Below are 21,557 nucleotides of genomic sequence, written 5' to 3' on the forward strand. Positions count from 1 at the left end.
AATTTCGCAGAAAGCTAGATCTTGGTCCTGTGCTTTTTGGGATTTGATGTAAATCAGTTCAGTAGTTTTTTAGCAATTAAAGTTCAAAAACTGCATATTTCACGCTGCGGAGGATCCACATGGGGCGACAGATCTCCAGGGGAAATCTGATTGGCTGCCACCACATCAACAAGGATGTGGCGGCATCCTTCTTAGGACTCGGGACTCAGTCCTACAGAAAATATTTAAAATGTATAAAAGGGGGGCAAATTAGGGACACCCTGCACCCAAGGCCTGGTGTGGGGGAGGTCCCAGATGCCCCTCGTGCCCAAAATTTATTTTCTTTTTTTAATTATGCAGCAAATTTGCAGAGGAGCCGCTTGTCTCTGCCAAAATTAACAAAAAATGAGGGCTCCCTCACTACAAAACTATCCTCTCCATTCCCCTGGGGTGGGCCAGAGCTATGGGGGTGGTACAATTGGAAATTTAGGGGAGGGGTGTGTGGCTCCATTCCCCGAGCTTCATGGGGGCCCCAGGGACCCCATACCCTGGGGCTGACATAATTAGTAAGGAGAGGAGGGTGCACAGCCCCCCATCCCCAAGCCTGAAAAGGATCCCCGGTAGCCAACATAAAATGAAAGGGGACGGGACACTAAGTTCCCCTCCCAGAGCATGAAAAGGCCTGGGGATCCAATTCCCTGTGGCAGAATACAATTTATTAAGGGAGAGGGGAGCACAGCCTTCCTCCCCAAGCCTGAAAAGGCCTTGGATCCCCCCCATCTCCCTGGGGCTGACTCACTGTGTCCCAGGGAGCCAACTCCCAGAACACAGTAAGGAGGACATGTCTGCTTCGACCCGGCAGAGCCACTGGCGCAACAGAACTTAAAGGGGCCCCACTGCAAGGCACGTGGAGGGGCCCCCTCCGGGCTCAATCAGCAGCTCTCTGGGCAGAGTGCTGTGCTGAGGGGGCCCTCTGGAGCTTGGGGGCCCCACGCACCGCGGGGGCTGCGGGGACCAGTGTTATGCCCCTGGGCGGAGCTGTGGAAATGCCCCGCTGGGTGGGAGCAGACATATGCTCCGCTGCCCACCCTCTTGCGGCAATGGAAACTCTGGTCCCGCCTGGTGGGAGAAGGCAAAAACAGCTGCTCCCGCTGGGCAAGGGCAATGCCGACTCATGGTGCACTCAGAATTGGTGTTGGGTACTCAGACACCCACGTAGGACCCAGGGGATGTGGTTTCCAGGGCCATTATTGGCTGTGGGAGGCGGTCCAAATGGCCCGTGCCCTTAATTGATGAAAACGACCCCAGAAGATGGGGATTCCAGGCCCCATAGAGGGTGGGAGAGAGGGTTGCGCGCCTCTCTCCCCTTAATTAAATTAAACAGCCCTGGGTATGGGGTTCCTGGGGCCCTTAAGGTTCGGGGAGGGATGGTGCGCGACCCCCTCCCTCAACATGTTTTAGCCAGCACCTGTGATGTGTGCATTTTTAACTGCTAAGCAAGGTAAGTTTCACTCTAGTCAAACCCATCCAAGATGAAAAAAAATGAGTGTTGACCTTTTTTCTGCAAGTTCACCTTTTATAGAGTTATTTTATGCACAAAACCAGCCTTTTGAGGTAGATAAGGCCGTCCTTGGAATGGAGGGATTGGCAGGGCCTGAGCAGTGCACCAGGTGAGACTTCTGAGACATGGCCAACTGAAGGAAAGGTGCTGATCACTGGGCAAGTCAAGGTCAAAGATGTTGGTTCCATGCGAAAATATGAACTAAAATAAGCACTAGCCAAGCCAAAAGGTCTGACATAGATTGCAAACCTTTTGGCTTTGCCTATGCCGGCAAGGCGCCGCCACAGATGTTGACTCCATGTGAAAACACACTTCTGGCACAGGTCGCCAGCCTTTTAACTTTGTCAATACTTGTTTTCTTCTGTCATGGTATTGCAACACTTCATTATTGGGGAAATTGCAGGACCCTACTCTATCTGAAAAAATAAAAAACTGGCTAAAAGCTAAAATATTTTTGGTCCCAAAAAGTGCACAAGCAGGGGGTACAATGGCCCTCAGGAGTCACCACGACTGTGAAACACAAACAGGTGGCGGACAGTCAGTACGCCCTCTGACAGTAGCTCTCTAGCGGGGGCAAAAGGGTCTCATGGACACTCCCTGGCATCTTGCTGCAGGCGGGTGTGGTCACTCACTACACCTGCCTGCAGCGGGATCTCGGTCTCCCTTGAAAGTGCAGGCCGGGTGCCACTTGCACAGAGAGGCAAACACTCCATCTTTCACTAATCCGCTGCCCCAGGGCGCGCGAGTCCTGTGGGCACTGCATTGATGGTAGTAGAGCACCCAGACCCGGTCTACACCAGGTGCACCTTATTAAAAGTGCACCCTTATCAAAATACAGCCCCAGGTATTCCAAGTATATGGATTACTTCTCTGACCCCCGTGGTAGAAGGATCTCACGCGGATCTCCCTTCTGCAGCAAAGCAGTGGCCGGTGTCTGTGGCCACCTTGATCAGGGGCATAACTTGGTCAGCAACATTGGTAGGGTGCAAGCAGCACATTTCACAACCATCACGCTGGCTTATACTGTTAAACTACATGATATGACAAGCAGGGAGAATGAGCGGAGCTTATGAGCAGTGGCAGTCACCCCCTACCTAAAGTAGTAGGGCGGCGGGTTAAGGGGGGTAAGAAATAAAATATAAGTAAAAAATAAAAAAGACTTACTTGCTGCTCCGCTCCCGGTGGCGCCTGCCTCGCGTCTCCAAACCCAATCCAGATGCTCCTTTCAGATGAAAGCAGTGCCAGGAATGGTCTGAGCAGCCTCGTCTGCCGCTCAGACGATGAATTGAAGCCTGTGGCTTTTCTCCAACCAGCTGTGTAAAACAGCTGGTTGGAGAAACATAAGTGCGCATGTCTGTTTGACTGGCCCAGGACGGACGGCCTAACACACTTGCGCTCTATTGAGTGAATACTACTCCTCCTCCTTGCCTTGCCTCCCCCCATACCGATTGTATTGCGGGGCTCAGACAGCATAAATAAAATACAATAACATTTTATTTATCTGAAAATACATTTATTAGGGGGGTGTAGCCCCACCCTCCCCCCGAAGGTACGCCCCTGACCTAGATGTTGTCTCGTCCGTGGCACGCTGACACAGTTAAAGGGAGCACATCTGGACTCCATCTGCATACTGAGCAGGCCTTGTTCCAGTTCTTCTGCCATGCATAATGTGCAGATGAAGAGACATGGGTATATCTCCCCTACCAATTCTAGCCCTACCTTGGGCATGAAGGGCAGGCCTCTTATGGTCACATCAGGACTCAGGCATGAGCCTTTCACTTTCGGGGTAAACAGGTCTTGTTTAGATGAGCTGCACTTTTTAGTTGGTTGAAAAACAAAAAAAATGATAATGCAACCTCTGCAAAATACTGGATCATACTGTAAACCAAAGAGTCAGGAAAATGACTTTACTGCAAACTATTGGCGAACGAAACCAACTGTTCAAACACACCACAGCGATCAAGAAGCCATCCTGCCCTGCTAATTGGCCCTTCAATATTAACCAGCCAATCGGGCGTGGCGGCGCCTCCGGTGCTCACAAGGCGATCCAGGGATAATTCTTGACGTGGGCGGTTGTGTTGACAACACCGCAGAGCGTGCCAGCCACCTCTGGCACCCGCTCATGTGTTTACCCGGGTACAAGATGGGTTCTCACAGTTGTAAGTGTTGGCCAGTTTCCAGCCCCTGCTCCCTGACACTGGTGTTAGTAGTAAACCCCTGTGAAGGGCAAGTGTCCAATTTGGGGGTCCCAAGACCCAGCATCTCAGAGCAGCCCCATGTCCCTGCCATTGACTCTCCTGTTACATTAAATGATATTATGTCTTCAGGGGTGCCACACCTGAGACGTCGGGTGTTCTTTTCACAAAAAGCATGTTCTAATCTCACGGCTAATGTTTTCCAACCACACTCGTGAGTCAGGCGTGTTATTTCCACAATAACAGCGAATCACGGAAACCGTAAAGCACCCTGAGTGACGTAAATTTAGTGGCGATATAGAAAGGTGCAATTTAATGACAAATGGCGCCTGGCACGTAGTCTGCCAGTTTCCTTAAGTACTTGATGCACAGATTCTATACGGTTCCCAGTTTCATCCTTTCATACACTTTTTCAAATGGTAGTTAATAAAGTTCTGTTTTTTTGCATTCATTGCTTTAGTTGCAATGTTTTTCCTTTTTTTCGGCACATTTTGTCCTCTCCCACCTCCTTCCCTGATCCACGGTTCTCAATCAATCAATCAAACATTTGTAAAGCGCACTACTCACCCGTGAGGGTCTCAAGACGCTGCGGGGGTGGGGGTGCTGCTACTGCTTTAACAGCCAGGTCTTGAGAAGTCTCCTGAGGGTCAGCAGGTCCTGGGTCTGCCGCAGGTGGATGGGGAGGGTCTTCCATGTCTTGGTGGCGAGGTGGGAGAACGATCTGCCACCGGCGGTTGTTCTGCAGATGCGTAGAACGGTGGCGAGGGTGAGGTCAGCAGAGCGAAGCTGGCAGTTCGGGGTGTAGAAGGTGAGTCGTTTGGTTAGGTATGCTGGTCCGGTGTTGTGGAGTGCCTTGTGAGTGTGGGTGAGGAGCTTGAAGGTGATCCTCTTGTTGACGGGGAGCCAATGCAGGTCTCTCAGGTGGGCTGTGATGTGGCTGTGGCGGGGGATGTCAAGGATGAGGAGTGCAGAGGCGTTCTGTATGCATTGTAGTCGTTTCTGGAGTTTGGCCGTGATTCCCGTGTTGCCATAGTCCAGTCTGCTGCTGATGAGGGTCTGGGTGTCCACCCTTCTGGTTCTGGTGGGGATCCATCTGTAGATCTTACGGAGCATGCAGAGGGTGTTGAAGCAGGAGGAGGAGACGGTGTTGGCTTGCTGGGTCATTGATAACGATGAGCCTAGGATGAACCCCAGGTTGAGTGCATGGTCGGTGGGTGTCGGTGCAGCTCCCAGTGTGGCCGGCCACCAAGAGTAGTCCCAGGCGGAGGGGTTGGAGCCAGGGATGAGGACCTCCGTCTTGTCTGAATTCAGTTTCAGGAGACTGTTCTTCATCCATTCGGCGACGGCCTTCACTCCTTCGTGGAGGTTGGTTTTGGCGGTGGTCGGGACTTTGGTGAGGGAGAGGATCAGCTGGGTGTCGTCGGCGTATGGGATGATGTTGAGGTCGTGCGATCATGCCATCTTGGCAAGCGGTGCCTTGTAGACGTTGAAAAGTGTTGGGCTGAGGGATGATCCTTGGGGTACGCCACAGATGATCTTGGTGGCTTCAGATCGGAATGGAGGGAGGCGGACACTGCGTTCTGCCGGTGAAGAAGGAGGTGGTCCAGTCCAGGGCTTTGTCGCGGATCCCTGCGTTGTGGAGGCGTGTGCGTAGGGTGTGGTGGCAGACGGTGTCGAAAGCGGCCGACAGGTCTGGGAGGATGAGGGCTGCGGTTTCTCCGTTGTCCAGCAGGGTGATGATGTCGTCGGTGGCGGCGATAAAGGCAGTTTTGGTGCTGTGGTTGCTGCGGAATCCTGATTGGGACAGGTCCAGGGTGCTGTTCTTCTCGAGGAAGCGGGTCAGTTGCCTGTTGACAATCTTCTGATTTTCGCCGGGAACAGGAGTAGGGAGATGAGACTCTAAGAGCAATCCTCGCCTGAGAGTGGATTACTGGTAAAGTGTCACCTCTATGTAAGACTGTTTATGCTTCGATCCCACCTCTGCTCCTCCTTTCATCTGAAAGCACCTCTCCTTATATGACCTCATTTAGCGCTGGGTGCTCTTGGATGAAGCGAGGGGGAGAGAGACAGAGAAATAGAGAGAGGAGGGGGGATACATCGTGGGAGCCCAATAAGGCGATGAATGGCTCTGGTGACAAAATAAGCAGGACCCAGTGTTTAGTAAATATCACTAATTTGATACAGGTTGAGTGAAAAGGATTTTTTCCCCAAAACTTTTTTTAAACACTTGGGTAGATACTTGGCAAGTGTAATTTTATTGTCTGCAATAAAAAAAGACAATTCTTGTTCCTGGTGTTGAAAAGATGGGATTGTTTCCTCGATTTAAGTAGAAGGAAGAGATGTTTGAAGCTGCTGTCGGCAGGGTACAGCCAACAATGGCCTTGGTTGGCAGCTGGGAAGTTCAGGATTCCTTTACATTTATTTACCTTTTGCAAAGAGGATGCTAATGAAACAAAGGACAGCAATGACAATGTATGACAATGTATGGCTTACCTACGCCATCTGTACCATTGTGTTTTGGTTACTCATGCTCTCGCCAAATCTGTACAGCGCTCTAATACCCATAAGGGTCTTGTTCGCGCTTCATGAAAGTTTTCAAATAAAATAAAAATAAATAATGAAACCTGGCAGGATGGCTCTGTGCTGTCAGTGTGTGTATGAATTGAGATGCTCTGAGGCTAGCTAGGTGGTAGAAAGAAATGAGACATAGGTGGGTAAGAACGAAGGAATGTGGGCATGGGAATGGCAACTAACAAAGACACGCATGGGCACAGACATACCCATTCACACACACATATTTCCACTCATGCAAATGCATGGAAACACACAGCTGCAGGAATACCTCAGTTGTAACCATGGAAAAAGGACAAGGCATATGAGTAATTTGTATTGGAGAAGTGTTATCTCGCTTACACGCCGGTTATTGGGACACCTGTAAGTCTTGCAACAATTACTTGCGCTCCAGAGAATAAAAAGACTACCCCCCTCTCCCCAACCCTGTAGAAAGGGCAAAAAGCCATAACATAACATGTGCATTTGTAAAGCGTACCTTCACTCAAAAGTATCTTGGCACTAAATAACAGATGTTTGTTGTTACTCAGCAGTACTCATTTTATCGACTTCAGAAGGATGAAAGGCTGAGTGGAATCTCCGGGATTTAAACCTGTCACCATGAGGTCAAAACAGGCCCCTATTGGGGGCACATTAGTCCCCTAAGCCACCAGCCCCAACCAGGCTTGTAGACTCCAAGGGTGATGATATGTGCTGTATCTCATGCACTGTAATAATAAATCAAGGAATACTATACAAGGCGCTCGTTTTTAGGTTTGGGTTATTAGCACAGCTGTTAAACAGACATTACAATACACATTGAGTGGGATTTGGGTCCTCCTCGCTCGACCATTGGCTACCTTCAATGATTCTCTTTCACCCATTGGCTTGAGACATTGTCAAACACTTCCTGGTTCGCCCAGTGTAGTATTTATCTCTCACCTCATGCGATTGGCTGTTTGTTTGTATCCCTCTGTGTCCACTTCAGTGTTTTCATTGAACTGCATGAGGGACTACTTTACAACACTATACCTACATATCTGATGGTTTCCCCTGTGTGACTCAATCAAACAAACTCCAGATCTATGGTTTTGCCAATGCTTGTGTTCTCTTCCTCCCTAAAACAGCCGTTGGTCGGCATGCTGCAACCGGTGGGACATTTTGCTGACCGCTTCCAGAAATACTACAGGGACTTCTTGAGCCCAGAAGAAAGGCCGGGTTAGCTAGATAGTGCTTCGTCCAATCACAATGTTGCTGTGATTGTGGGACAAACCTTAACCTGGCCCGGGTTAACTGAGGTAGCATGAGTCTGCCAGGAACACACGTCCTTGGGTACAGGATGACTGCCGGGTGACAGGATAAGCCATAAGCCCAGGGGCATTATTGCCTAACTGGCTCCTGTTCGAGCCAGTGCTCCCGGCTTGATATGGGGTCTGCCATCGAGGCCATGACGCATGCCTTGCGTCGAGAGTCTCTGTGTCTGTCCTCACCCCCATCCCTCCCTGAGGCGCCCACATTCATGGGCCAGCGGCTTCTTGCCGCTGTCACTCCAGGCGTCGAGAGAGCACTTCCGCCATTGGGCGTGGGCCCCGCTCCACCTGTCCCACACCTGCAGTCCAGTGCCGTGATGGAGGCTGGCGTGCCGCGGGGAGTCCCCTCCACTCGGTGTCGTCATCGCAGAGTATGGAGACCGGCCAAGAGCCAGCAACACGCTTAAAATCACACACACTCCCCGGAGAGCCGCAGGAGGGACGGTGAGCACAGCCGCTTTGTGCAGGTACGTTCACCGCTTGCGCGCGCGGCGCAGAGAGCTGCGGGCTCATAAGGTGATCAGGGCCCTCTCTACCTGCAGGGTGGGTGGGAAGGCAAGGGTTGTACCCCCTCCAATCAACATGGGATGGCATGCTGATCCCCAGTGACCAGAAGTGGGTCTCCTTCCGCGCAAGGCAGCCCTGGGAGTCACGCCGCACTTCTTACTAAGCGCTGTGCTGGTGCTGTGCCCTGAGCCCCCTGGAGCCCTTCGCCAAATGACCTCTCACTGCAATGGGACCATGAATGCTTCGAGGGTAGCCTGGCGCCCTCTACTGGTGGCGCATGCGGCAGCTGCATAGTATTGCCTGGTGTGGATCCGACCCCAGACAGTGGGTGCAGCGCATTGCTGAAGTGACACACTTGGATGGGTCCGATACACTCACGGCCAATGGGTTTCACTCACAACGTTTGTTTCTCTCGTCGCCAAACCTCAGGGCTTCACAAGTGGTTACATCGCTGTTGGGGGAAATTGATTTCTGTTATTCCTCGTGATTAGAACCCATTAGATCCTCTTTCTAAGGGTACATGTTTCCCTCATATACAGGCTGTGTCCTCCATGGGCTGTGCGCCTCACTCACTTGACAGCATTCACTGCGAGGGGAGACAATCGTGAAATAACTGTCACGAACAGATCCGTTTCCGCCTTATATGTCAGTTTCGTTGTAAGGCAGTATTTTTATTATCCATGTCTGTCTCGGTCATTGCAAGGGGCTGTTTGTCATTTGTAATGTGACTTCTCTTGCTCATTCGATTGGCACTGCCCACTCAGTGGGAGATTATGCAATATATCGATTTTGCTATTTAAAAGGGGACTCCGGTGCAGAGAACTAAGATGTCCAGTTTGCCCAGTTCTGCATCTGTAGCAATCACCAAAAAAAGGCCTTCTAGAATGTTCGTGTATTAGATGACGTCAGCGTTGGGTTTGAGTTGGCACCGTGACATCATTCACAGCCTGGATAGCCCGTATAACAGCATTTCGTCTTCACTGCGTATGTTTCACTCACTATTTGCATTTGTCACTATGTCTGTTATCTCGATTTTTAAATAGCTCTACATTTTACTGGGTACTCACGTGACTCGTTCATCTAATAGGATTTTTCACTGAGTACACTAATGTCCCACTCTCGGGGGCTCAGGGTTTTCTGTTGGGCATGGGACATGTGTCGCTCCTTTATCGACCGTACCTTACTGCCTACGCCTTTGTCTGACTCTTTAGAAGGCAGTCTTTTCACGGGGTATGTCATGTCCTGCTCAGGGCTTTAATTGGGATGATAAAACGGGGGGGAGGGGGGGGGGAGAGAGAGGGAGGGGTCTCTCAAAGGGGTGTTTCCAATGTAATTAAGGGCATTGCTTAAAAACACATAAACTAAAAATTTGTGTTTAGCATATTGTGCCGGCTGACTTGTATTTTGCTGTTTCTGTCATTGTATCCAGATATATGATACATCAAGTAACATGATACCTACAACAAGACAGGGCTATTGGCTTTGTCAATGGTTGTTAGTTGCATAAGACAAAAAAGCAGCAACTATGACTTGTTGTATATAATGGTGAAAAAGCTCCCACTTAAAGCCCTGCTGACACCATGACAATGTTGCTGCTCCTGAGTTAAAAAAGGGTAGGGAAATCCAGAGAGAAAATGACTCTTTAAAGGATTTCCCTTCTCCTACAACACTCACCTGGCAGGCGCGCAACACCCATTGGACTCACAGGGCTTCAGCCCCCCCCCCCCCCCCCCCTTGCGTGTGGCTGCCCGGGCTCTTTAAAAGACCATTTGCATGTTAATGAGGCCTCGTTGTTGTTTCACCCCTTCTAAGTGCCCCTGCAGCTCCACTCTGCCTATGGCTTAAAAGATTCAGCCCCCCCCGAAATTTTTTCTTAGCCCCCCCCCCCCCCCCCGAAATTTGGCTCTAGTTGCGCCTCTGTCACCTGGCATGACGTCATGCTGTAACTTCTCCACTAGAGAGAAGTGAGCAGTGTGAGCACGCGCACATCATGTGCCTGCGGTCACTGCAATACAGAAAACAAGCATTTACAATGCAATGGTCTCGGCCTTGGTAAAGTTAGAGCTATTGGCATTGCTCATGACATTATTTTTGTTTGTTTTTGTTTTTAAAACATTTAAAGAAACGGCATTGTTATTTACAATGTCAATAGCTTAATCACTCTCAAATGCGAGACCTATTGCATTTGCACCCACACACAGAGCCACCTACACACACACTGATTAAGCTATTGACATTGTAAATAACACTGCCGTTTCTTTACATGATTTAAAAACAAAAACATAAACAAAAATGTCATGAGCAATGCCAATAGCTCTAACTTTAACAATGCCGAGACCGTTGCCTTGTAAATGCTTGTATACTTTGCTCACAGAAAAGCAAGATGGACTCAGCCCACAGACTATGGGGCTTAAGAACTGGCTACTGCCGAGTGGGTTCTAAGCTGGTTAGGTCATCATATTACAGTTGTTGCCTGGTGGATAAAGCATCTATGACTGGCTTTGCACTACAGAGCAATCTCTTCGAGGTTGTAGGCACCTTGATACCAGTCTCCAATCTGAAGCACAGAAGTAAACACCATGCAAGTATATGAAACGCATCAGATCACCAGTCCAATGGGCTGTGGCTCTGTCTTGTGGAAAATATTTCCTCTGATCTAAAACCCTTGAGTCAGTAGCCAGGAGAGTTCAACTCTGACCCTTTGGCCAATTTAGCGGTGATCAACAATCACTTAGGTCACCAAATGAGATTACAGGAACTGGATCTCCCTTTAGGTACCAGAGATTTCAGCAGCCTGGGAAACGGAACTATATCCCTTGGCAGGTTACACCTCCCACACACCACCCCCCCTCCCCACCTAGCCTAGCATGTTACACATGACCCACTCAGACATCTGCAGAATACATTCAATACACGTTGCTTCTACAACTGTAGATTCTGGCCTCACACCTATCACCAGTCACGGGTATGCGCCACAGCTTGAGGTCCAATAACCACCATTATACTCACTCCAACCACAGCAGTAAGACTCTGCCCATATCCAGCTAATGTTTTCCGTACTGCACCCTAGCAGTCACTGCTCATCGTCCATAGCAATAGGTGCTGCGCCACCCGCCCAGCAATCGCAACTCTATGGCCTAGGCCTCTCCAGTCATTGTTTTATCAATCTAAAACCAGCAATCTCAGTCCGTTAGCCAGTTACGCTCCCACTATTCCATCACTACTCAACAGTCAATCACCATGTCCCTCACAACAGCATAAAGTGTTCGTCCTCCATGCCCAGCAACCACGGTTCTCACAGTGGTCAGCCACCGCAGCCGACTCTTCCTGAACCGCCATTGTTTGTATCCATGTCTGTCACTCGCCTCAGCAGTCAGCATTAACCCTTGCAGTGGCCAAGCTTTCCTCACTAGTCACCGTCACCAGCTCAAGCCACCACAACTATCACACACCCAGCATAACACCAACCACTGTTATGTGCAGAGAGGCCGGATAGCCACCACCGTTCTCCTCCGCCCCACCACTCAAACCTCAGAATTTCTCCCCCACCCCCCCCCCCGCAGAAGCACCCCCTTACCGCACAGCCCCCCGCCAGCCGTGTTCCTAGCTTCAACTGTTACCGATCTGCCTGCCCTCGCTCGACCCTGTCACTGCTCTGTCCTCACCAATCAAGCCTTTTATTGTGCAATCACTGACAAACACACAAAAAAAGCAAAGGTCTATATTTACAGAGCAGACTTGGACGTCTGATCTGGCAACCTCGGGACGGCGACAGGAATAACAAAAAAACATTAAAAAGAAGAAATAAATATAATTGGAGCCATTTAGCTGCTGAAATAGAGGAACGAGGTGGAACACAAACTCGAGTACTTTCACCCTTTGTCGCCCACAGTCGGTACTCATTTTTCTTGCAAACATCACAGAAGTGTTTACTCACAAACTTTCTCTGCTGCGCCATGCCTGGCACACCTCCGCCAATCCGGAACAGTTTCTTCTGCAACTGAGCAGTCTTAAGCGTTCTTGGCGAGTCTCTCGCCGGCACTTCACCACGACAGCAAACACTGAAACATGCACTCAAAAAGCAAAACTAAAAGTTTCAGGAGCCCGAACTTACGGCGAAAGTCTCCAAGGAAAGGCGCTTCCAACTCCTGTTGCTCTCCCACTCGGCGGATTTCATTAGACAAGCCGAGGTCACCGGAAGACACCACCGCCTTTCTCCGAGGCAGAGCAGAAATGCCTCGGAGAAACGCAGCGTCCTTTTCGGATTCGGGGGCGTGTTTTGCTGTTATCTCCTCCTGCCATTGGCTGAAGGAGATAATGAAACTTTCTGCAAAAAACATGCCCCCCGATCCGAAAAGGACGGGGCCTGATCGGAGTGACTGACCTCTTCTCCAGTGGCTGGCCAGCATTTAAGAGGCCAGCCAATGGAGAACAGGAGAGAAGAGGGGTGGGTGCAAGCCCCTCTTCTCAAAGTCACTCAAAGTCATTAAATCTCGGAGCGAGACTGCGCAAGCGCAGCCTTCGCAGCCGAGACCTAATAAAATGCTGTTTTGCAACTTCTATGTGTGCTGCATTAAGCAGCACACATAGAAGTTAGAAAACTGCATTTAAAGATTGTTTATGTGCAAGAATGGGGACCTTCCTACACATAAACAATCTTCCCCTCAACACAGGCACCCTTGCTTGCACTATGGTGCAAGGACCCTGCGTTGGCATTAGGCAGCTAAATTTAGCGCCAGTGCAGGGGGAAACGCAGGGCTGCACCATATGCTAGAAAATATGGTGCCCCCTGCGTTTCTGAAGTGACGGAGCGTGTCGTTGGCCTTCTTGGCTTAACGACACGCTTCGCCACTTAACTTGTAAATATGCCCCCCCCCCAATTTCCCCCCCCAATTTCTTAAATATGGTGGAGCTTGAAGGGGCAACCTGTGTAGCTCTCTCAGGGTCAGAGAGATACTGTCCAAGTGCTTCAGCCCTCTGGGGAGAGCTGCAGGGGCACTGGGGTTCCTCCTCGATGGGCAAGGATGGAATCAGGAACTCCCTCAGGTGAGCATGGCTTGCGTCCCGGAGTCGAGGATCACAGCCTCGTGGGATGGTAAAAAGTTCTACTATTAGGAGCGAGAGTAGATATCACCTGCCTATGTTTCATTGGTGCTCTGGGTTTAAAAGTGAGGCGGGAATCAAGTGATCCTGAGCTCGAGCCATCCTTAAATGTATATTGGGAAGTCTTTCCCGGATCATGGCTTGTTACAGGTGACCGACAATGAGGGTGACTGGTGCTTTGTTTTCGTTCATTTTATCTATTTCCCCCCACTGCGGTCACAGTTACAGGCCTAGAGTCCAGAACACTTCCTCCTGTTTTTTTTCTAGTGCAAACACGACCACTGCTCTATTCAAAAGGCCAGCCAATGGCGAACAGGGGAGAAGAGGGGCGGGTGCAAGCCCCTCTTCTCCAAGTCATTAAATCTCTCGACTTCCGGTTCTGCCTTCGGCAGACCGGATGGTCCCGAGACCTAAAAAACGGACGCCTGTGCCAGGGCACAAAACAGAGTCCGATAGAGACCCGTTTCGAGGCCCTCTTAAAAAAACTGTCGGTGCTCAGACCCGGTGAGACCCGGCACACTTAAAGCCCTAGTCCTGCTTATTAAACATTACCTATTTTCACTCACTCTCGTATTGTTTGAAAGGCAGTCGTTTCATGAGGTGTATCTTAATCTCATTAACTTAAAGGCAGTATGTCGGGCTTGTTTGGTAATGACAGAAACCATTAGCAGGTAATAATCATAGCGTAATAGCGTAATTACAGAAACCATTAGCAGGTAATAATCATAGCGTAATTACAGAAACCATTAGCAGGTAATAATCATAGCGTAATAGCGTAATTACAGAAACCATTAGCAGGTAATAATCATAGCGTATGTCATTGTCTCACTCATTGGAATACACTTCTATAGCAACATGTCACATATTGTAAAGCTATTTATTGGGTATGACATGAATCCACGGGTAGATATGAGTTTTAAGGAGCATGTCATTGTCTAATCACTATTGCTCACTAATTTTCATTGGGTGTGTCCTACGCTCACCACTACGGGCACTGGCGTAGCTAGGGGGGGGCGAGGGGGGCGGTCCGCCCCAGGCGGCACAATTTTGGGGGTGCCCGCGCGGCACTGATCGCCCGTTGCGGCCGCGGCTGCCTTTATGATTTATTTGGGTACACTGTAAATTATAACGGCTGCCGCGGCCGCGGCCCAGTTTGAAAGTGTGCGCTGAGCGCACTTAGCACACTTAGCACTGACCAGCCTGCCTCCAGGGCCGTCAATCACTCTTGTAGCGCGAGCGCTACCAATGACGGCCCTGGGCAACATAAAAAAAACATGAATTTAATTTCCTGCCCTCGCGATGAAAACGACGTAGCAGTGATGCGTCACGCGCTTCACGCTACGCGCTCTCGCGCTCATTCTGGCCTGGGGCGGCATCAAGAGCTTTCTTTTCTATTCGCAAACAAAACACATCTGCTAATGAGCCTGCCTGCCTCTACTCACTGAAAACAAGGCTTGCCTCTCAGCACGGGGGCTGTCACTCACGCTGCCTCTCGAGTGGAGTTACAGGCAATGCATGTTTCTGTTGGCTCAGACGACAAATCCAATATTACTGCGCTGATGTAGTTTCCACATCATCTTGCTGCTGCAATTCAAGGTAAATGGGCCACTTTCTCAGTTAAATTGCATAGCGTCCTTACCTAACAGGGAAAAACTGCACCTGTGAAACATGGGCCTGACACTGCTCCAGCTTTCTTGCGCTCTAGATATTTTTTTTGTCCTCAGCCAGAATAATGAGCGATAAAATAAAGATTCATAAATATACTAAGCTGCCAGTAGTTTGATTAATGTGTGGGCGCTGGGAGAGAGCCTAGAATTGACTTGAGAAAGGGATCAGGAAGGAGGACAGTGGCTTAAGGAAACATCATATCTGAGAGTATGGTTTTTTAATCTGGTTCTTTCAGTAAAAAGAAATACAAATGTTTTGCAGGACCAATCATTTTGTGCATGAATGCTGGTAGAATTAGGAGCTTTATAGATAACACAGGTCTTCCAGAGGGAGGGAGACAGGGACTAGTTGATTGTAGGTTGAGCAGTTAACCAGGGAGAATGACAATGAGGGTATTCAGGCACAGAAGAGCAGGGCAGAGCTGGGGCCTAGGTGAAGAGCCATGGCTTCACAGTGGATGAAGCTCTAATATGTAGGGTCAGGTCATTTCAGTCTTTCGGAGTGAGGTAGGAGAAGGCACAACTGCTGGCTCTTGTTCTGAGTTTTCAGGGTATCAGTGCAAGCAGGAGTTTGGCTGTGTCTGGTTGGTGTGTGGAAGTTGATGAGTCCAGTGAGGAAGGTAGTGCCAAGGGTGTGCAGGGCTTTGTATGTGTGTAAGAGAAATTTGAAGAATGAATGTTTGCGGATGGGAGTCAGTGTTGGGTGATGTGAGTGAGGGAAGGGACCCTGAGTGTGAGTCTTGCTGCTGTGTTTATGGCATGAAGTCTTCTGGTCAGTTGGGCGTTGATGCCGCCATTTCTGTAATCCAGTTTTCAGGTGATGAAGGCCAGGGTGACTGTTCTGCATGTGTTGACCAGGAGGCATTTGAAGTTTTCCTTGAAGATTTTAAGGGTGTAGAAGCAAGAGGCAGAAACTGCATTGACTTGGCAGGTCATTGTGAGTTGCTTGTCCTCCACTATTCAACAGTTCTTGGCTGGGGTGTCAGACCGGGTGTGAATCTGAGATGTGCTGTCCACTTGGTGAAGTTCCACAGTAAGGTATCTCTGCTGAAGAGTACCACTTCTGTTTTATCTATGTTGAGTTTTAGACAGTTGATCTTCAACCCCATGGTGTTTTTGGACATGCAGGAGGAGATGTTGGTCTGGGTGCTCAGTGAGAGGATAAGTTGGATGTTGCTGGTGTATGAAATTATGTTGATTCTGTGAATTTGGATGGTGTTTGCGGGTGGGACCCTGTAGGTGCTGAAGGGTGTGGGGCTGAGAGATGATCCCTGGGGTATTCCGCAGATGAGGTTGGTGGTGGACGAGGTGTGGGGAGCCAGGCTAACTGACTTGGTGCAGTCTGCGAGGAAGGAGCAAATCCAGCAGAGTGCAGGCCCTTGTATGCTGGCTTTAAAGAGACATTCAATGAGGATAGGGTGGTTTATAGTGTTGAAAGCTGCAAATAGATGGATGAGGACTGCAGTGCCGCCTTTGTCCATGATCAGTCGTATGTATTCTGTGGTGGTGATGAGGGTGGTCTCAGTGCTGTGGTTGGGCCTAAATCTGCATTGAGTTGGGTCAAGGAGGTGGTTGTCATTGAAGAGGGTGGTTGTTCACTTGTTGATGATGTTCTCCAGGACTATGGCCGAGGAGAGTAGTGGGGATATGAGGCAATAGTTGTAGAGCATCCGCTGAGGGATTTTTAGGTAGGGGAGTATCGTGGCATACTTCCAGGCATCTGGTAAGGTTGCTACGTGGATGGTGCTGTTCAGTACTGGGGTTAGGGCTGAGCTGATGGGGTTCAGTCCTTTAGTGAAGATGTGGTGAGGGCAGGTGTCCAAATGTTCTCAAGGATGCATTGATGGTATGGTTGTTGCAGTTCCTGTGTGGTGATGGTGGGCCAAGAGGTCATGGTCCATTTCAGGGGTTTTTGTCCCGATGGGTATGAGGGCTGCAAGGGTGGATGGGTCTTGCTGGGGCAGGAAGATGCACATGTTGCTGATCTTATGCCTGAAAAAAGGGAGAGCTAGGTGCAGAGGTCCTGTGATGACATGATGCTAGAGGAGCTAGCAGCAGGAGTGTCAAAATACTTCATGATGGTGAAGATTTCCTTAGCATCCTTTGTGCTGTTGTCAGTGCATTGGTTGAGAGCTGAACATTTGGTGGGTCTACTTTGTTAATTATACAATCTTAGGACTCACCTGTAGGTGCTTTTTTTGGTGTCGTTGTGGTTCTGCCTCAATCTGCATTTGAGCTACTTGCAGTGGCGTTTTGTGAGTCTGACTTATTTTGTATACCACGTTGCTAGTAGGCTAGCCGTAGTGACCAGTGGCATAGCTAGGGTGGGGCGGTGGGGGCGGTCCGCCGCAGGCGGCACTATTTTGGGGGAGCACAAGGCATTCAGATAAGGCTTGGTTTGCTTTCGTGGACGTTCGGGGACGGACCGAGAAGGAATAGGACTCAGGCAATGTCCTCTTCTTTTTTGTGCTGGCAGCTCTCCCCCCCTCTCTTCCTATTATTCCCTCTCTTTCTGTCTCCCTCCTCACTTACTGAAAACCGTGACTTGAAGAAACGGTTCACAACCTCTTTCCTTCTTTCATTTAGTTGCTTCCCTGTGAAATGTATACAAAAAAGAAAAACACTCTTGCGAGAAATGCCCTTTTTCTGACATTTTTCTATTCCAAAGTGCAGCGGGAAGGAGAGAAATAGAAGGTTTTAAATATGAAAAATAATAAATACATAACTAAATAAAGCAATACAGAGTGGTTGCAAAGTGGCCAGATTGGTTTTATTTACATCCAAATACATCACCATCACTTTACAGAGTTTGCCAGTGAAGAGCTACTTTTGTTTTCTCGTCTTTCTTTGAACAGCATTGTTGTTCCCAGGTGGGAAAGTGTACCATTCCTGGAGGTACTGCAATACCTGGTTGATGGGTGGATTGGAAAACAAAATGTGTACCATGGCTCTGTGTTTATGGATGTGGTTTTTTTAAACCATACTGCTTACGTTTTGTAAGGATATAAGCAATGGACATTGAAACGGTTCCCTTCAGGGCCCTCTAGTCATGTCCTTAACTTTTCAGGTAAAACCACTCGCTGATTTCTGAATAGTGAGTGAGAGATCGTTAAGGTAACCATGTTGTTTCTGCGTACATTTCACATGCTTTACTTAATCTTGCATTCACTAAGAGTGGTTGCTTTTACATTTTTTTAGGCAGCATATTACTCTTATCAAGTGCATAATTTGAATTGAGCCACATCCAAGTGTTTATAGCGGGCACAATTAGGTTATAGCTGAAGACAGTACAAGTTTCTCTTTTTTAGGAAGCATGGTGTTCAGTGGGGGAGAGGATGTGGCACTATGGCCAGAGCTATCGAATTTGGATCTGGGGAACCGGGTTCAGCCTTCATGACCAGTCCACCAGACCACTCTACTGAGGGAGCACATTCCCATGCTAGAACTTATAAGGCCCCACTAGACCTTAGAAGGCTTGATGTCTTAGCACAAGCAGGTGTACCCTAGTGGTGTCAATTGTGGGTTAACCTTGAAGGCCTGTCCACCACAATCCATACTGAAGTTCATCTCCAGTCTTGCGGGCAGGCCTACACAGCAGCACACCCTAGAGCAACAGTGATCTAGTCGCTGTGACTCTGTCACTGAGGTCACATGAACCTTGAGCAGGTTAGGGTGATGCGAACGGTGTGACCGCACTGGGTACCTATTTCGGGTGGGTGCGTAGTGTTTGCAAGTATATTATGGTTTAAAAAAAACTTGCTGCCTCCTTCCTGGCCTCCAGCAATTTTCAGAAACAATAAAAATGTAATGATAACTTCGGTGATTAATGTTCTTCCTAGAGAGAGATCGGAGTTTTGTCTAGTGGAAGGGTTGACTCCTGGAAAGGTAGCACAGAGGGTTAATGTGCCTGCTGCAAAGAACATGAACCATGCAGATCACAAAGAGCACTGCTGTAATGGGGGAACCATGATGAATGGTCATTTAATGTCAGCTGTAGATGATGGATCCCTGAACAGTGTCGTGTGTGCATGTTTGCATTGTGCTGAGTCCCCAGATAGATCATGCAGTCTGTGTGTTCTCTTTTGTACTGCCAGTCACTGGTGTATTCAACTGTGTAGCCTTGGACCGTGTCATGTATGTGCATGTAACTTGCATGATCGAGGTAACTATTAGCGGCGATACTACGTGTCTCTCGGTCCTCTTTCAAGTGCTCGCCGTCCTTTTACCCAGCAACCCCCCCTCCCCAGGGGCGGCAATCTGAGGGATAGCCCCGGGCGCCACAAGCTCTAGCTACGCCTCTGACTACGGGGTAGCATTCGATCAGCGGTTAGCAGATTGGCGCAAGACGCACATGGTCGGAAGCAGCAGACAGATATGTATAGAGTTGCAAAGTAGTTCCTCATGCAGTTCAATAGAAGCACTCCAGTGGACAGGGAAGGATACAATCAAACAGCCAATGGCATGAGGTCAGAGATGGATACTCCGCTGCCGGAACCAGGAAGTGATTAACAATGTCTGAATACAATGGCTGAAAGCGGCAGATCGAATACTGCCTCCTCATGTCTCACACTGCCTGGGAATGCATCAGAATTGTGAACCTTCCCAACAGAGGCGCAACAAGGAAAAATATCTTTATTTCTACTCGTTGTTTCAAATGCAGCACACTTAGAAAGTGAAAAATGGCGCTGAGATTCTTTTTGTGCAGGAAGGTGTCCCTCCCTGCAGAAAAACAATCCTGCCTGAAACGCAGGCACCCTTGCACAATGGCTCAAGGGTACCTGGATTGGCGCGAGGCAGGCACTAGTGAGCCAGCACAAGGACAGAGCAGGTATGCGCCATGTCATGGTATATGGCGCATTCCCGCGCTCTCCATCTGATGCAGCAGAGCAAGCGATTTTGCTGCATTGCGTTGCACGAGAGTTTGATAAATCCGGCCCTTTATTTGCAGAAGGATACTGAAAAAGGATGTATGCAACGAATACCTACTTACCCCTAGACCGAGGGCCGGAGGGTGAGAGCCGCCTTATCCGTACATCAGTGCGTGAGGGGCATTTCAAAGGCAAAACAGGGCCTGAACACTGCCCCAAGAGACATTAGAGGAAGGCCTTTGCAGAAATGAAACATGTGAGAATGTCTTTGTACATGTGTGAGTCTGTTCTATGTCCCACCTCTCAGTCACAGCCCCCATAAAACCCCAGTGGTGTTTTACAAACTCTAGAAGTGGCCTACGTAGATTTCAGGGTCACTTTCATGGGCAGTGCATAGCTGATCAGTGAGTAATCTCGCCCAGTCATGCCCAGGATGTGTGCGTGTAGGGTGTAATTCTGAGTCTTCGACTGCTGTCAGCAGCCGGTCTGCCTCTTCAGTCTTGACCTGAAAATTCCCTAACAGGCCCTGACAATTCGTTTATGGTTTCTCATCGCTCCCTGGAACCATTCTGCCCCTTTTTCTGATTCTTTATCTTTTATAAATATACATTACATGAGTAAAGACACTGTTCCTGATTTTTAGTTTGCATTATGTTATTTCCTTCATCAGGGCGATGGAATAAAATACTCGGTCGCCCTGACTGAATAACTGTGTTCCCAATTTAGAGATGACATCTCGCGACATTGTCCGGCACCTCCATCCCATCGGTCAGTTCCTGTCAATGCATTAAAAGGTTGACCGATGGCTTTGTCAACATGACGGTACTGTCTGTCAAACTTTTAGCGTGTTTTTGTATTTCCAAAAACAAAACCCCAAAGCAGCATTTGAGTTTGAATAAAAACGAAGGACCCCCATAACATGCTCATGGTCTGGGCATCATTTTGAGGTGTTCACTGCCCTTTGCTGCCAAGTCTGATCTGTCGGTGACGGAGAGTGAACACTCGCCACTTGGCTAGCCACTCTAAATGAAGCGAGAGGTTGAATGGCCAAAAACTCCAATGGCCCTTACTCTGTCGGGCCATCGTCGGAGGATGTCAGTGAGGGAGACAGAATGGTTGCTGTCGCTGACAAACTTGATACGCCTGTCTGTAAATCCGGCAGGCAGGGAGGGTATCCCATAGCCGTTTCCACGGATTACCCTCTCCGCCAACTCCAAATCAGCCACACTGGTGGATTGTAGAAAACCAGTCTTTTTTATTGCAGTAGTGTCTCACTTACTGAATGTCAGCCTCTGTCAGTGAATGAGGTTTTAACTAATCTTTTTCACCCATTGAAAAACATTCCCTTTATTTCTGTGTCTGTCTCACTCATTAAATTAGGTTGAATTTGTGGTACAATCGTTGAAAGGCATTCACTTTCATTGAATCAGTGTCTTAGTCACTGAAAACATTTGTTCATTGCTAGGGTATTTAGCCACAGAAAGGTGATCTATATATTGAAGAGTTAAATAGCCTCTCACACACTGGGAGACTGTCTTTTCTAGTAATTTAAAAGCAGTCTGCTTCATTGAGCAAACCCTTCACTCACTGGACAGGCATCACTTTCAGTTGGGCGATGGTTCACTCCTGCAAGGGTTGGTCTGACACTCACTGGGGATGTGCCTCACTTACTGGAAGGAAGTCTTGTAGGATATTCATTACACACTTTCAAAGAATGTCTCTTTTGTTGAGCAAGTGACCTAAATTATTTGCAGGCCCTCAAACTCATTGGAAAGTGGTTCCTTTTTCCGTTTATGTTTTACTGATTATAAAATAGT

The 21,557-nt window shown here is 48.8% G+C and overlaps 1 protein-coding gene across 2 annotated transcripts in view; it reads left to right on the forward strand.

The window, feature by feature from the left end:
• Positions 1-21,557, forward strand: part of EPPK1 (epiplakin 1) — a 174,698-nt gene that overhangs the window by 123,487 nt on the left and 29,654 nt on the right. Inside the window, exon 1 of one of the 2 annotated variants that reach the window (XM_085604597.1) lies at positions 8,028-8,062. The exons of the other annotated variant lie outside the window; for it this stretch is intronic. The gene's annotated coding sequence lies outside the window, so the exon portion shown is untranslated. Of the gene's footprint in view, positions 1-8,027; positions 8,063-21,557 lie in introns of those variants that run through there. 2 annotated transcript variants of the gene reach the window in all.

This window comes from Triturus cristatus, chromosome 5_1 (genome assembly GCF_964204655.1).
Source record: "Triturus cristatus chromosome 5_1, aTriCri1.1, whole genome shotgun sequence".
NCBI classification, from domain to species: domain Eukaryota; kingdom Metazoa; phylum Chordata; class Amphibia; order Caudata; family Salamandridae; genus Triturus; species Triturus cristatus.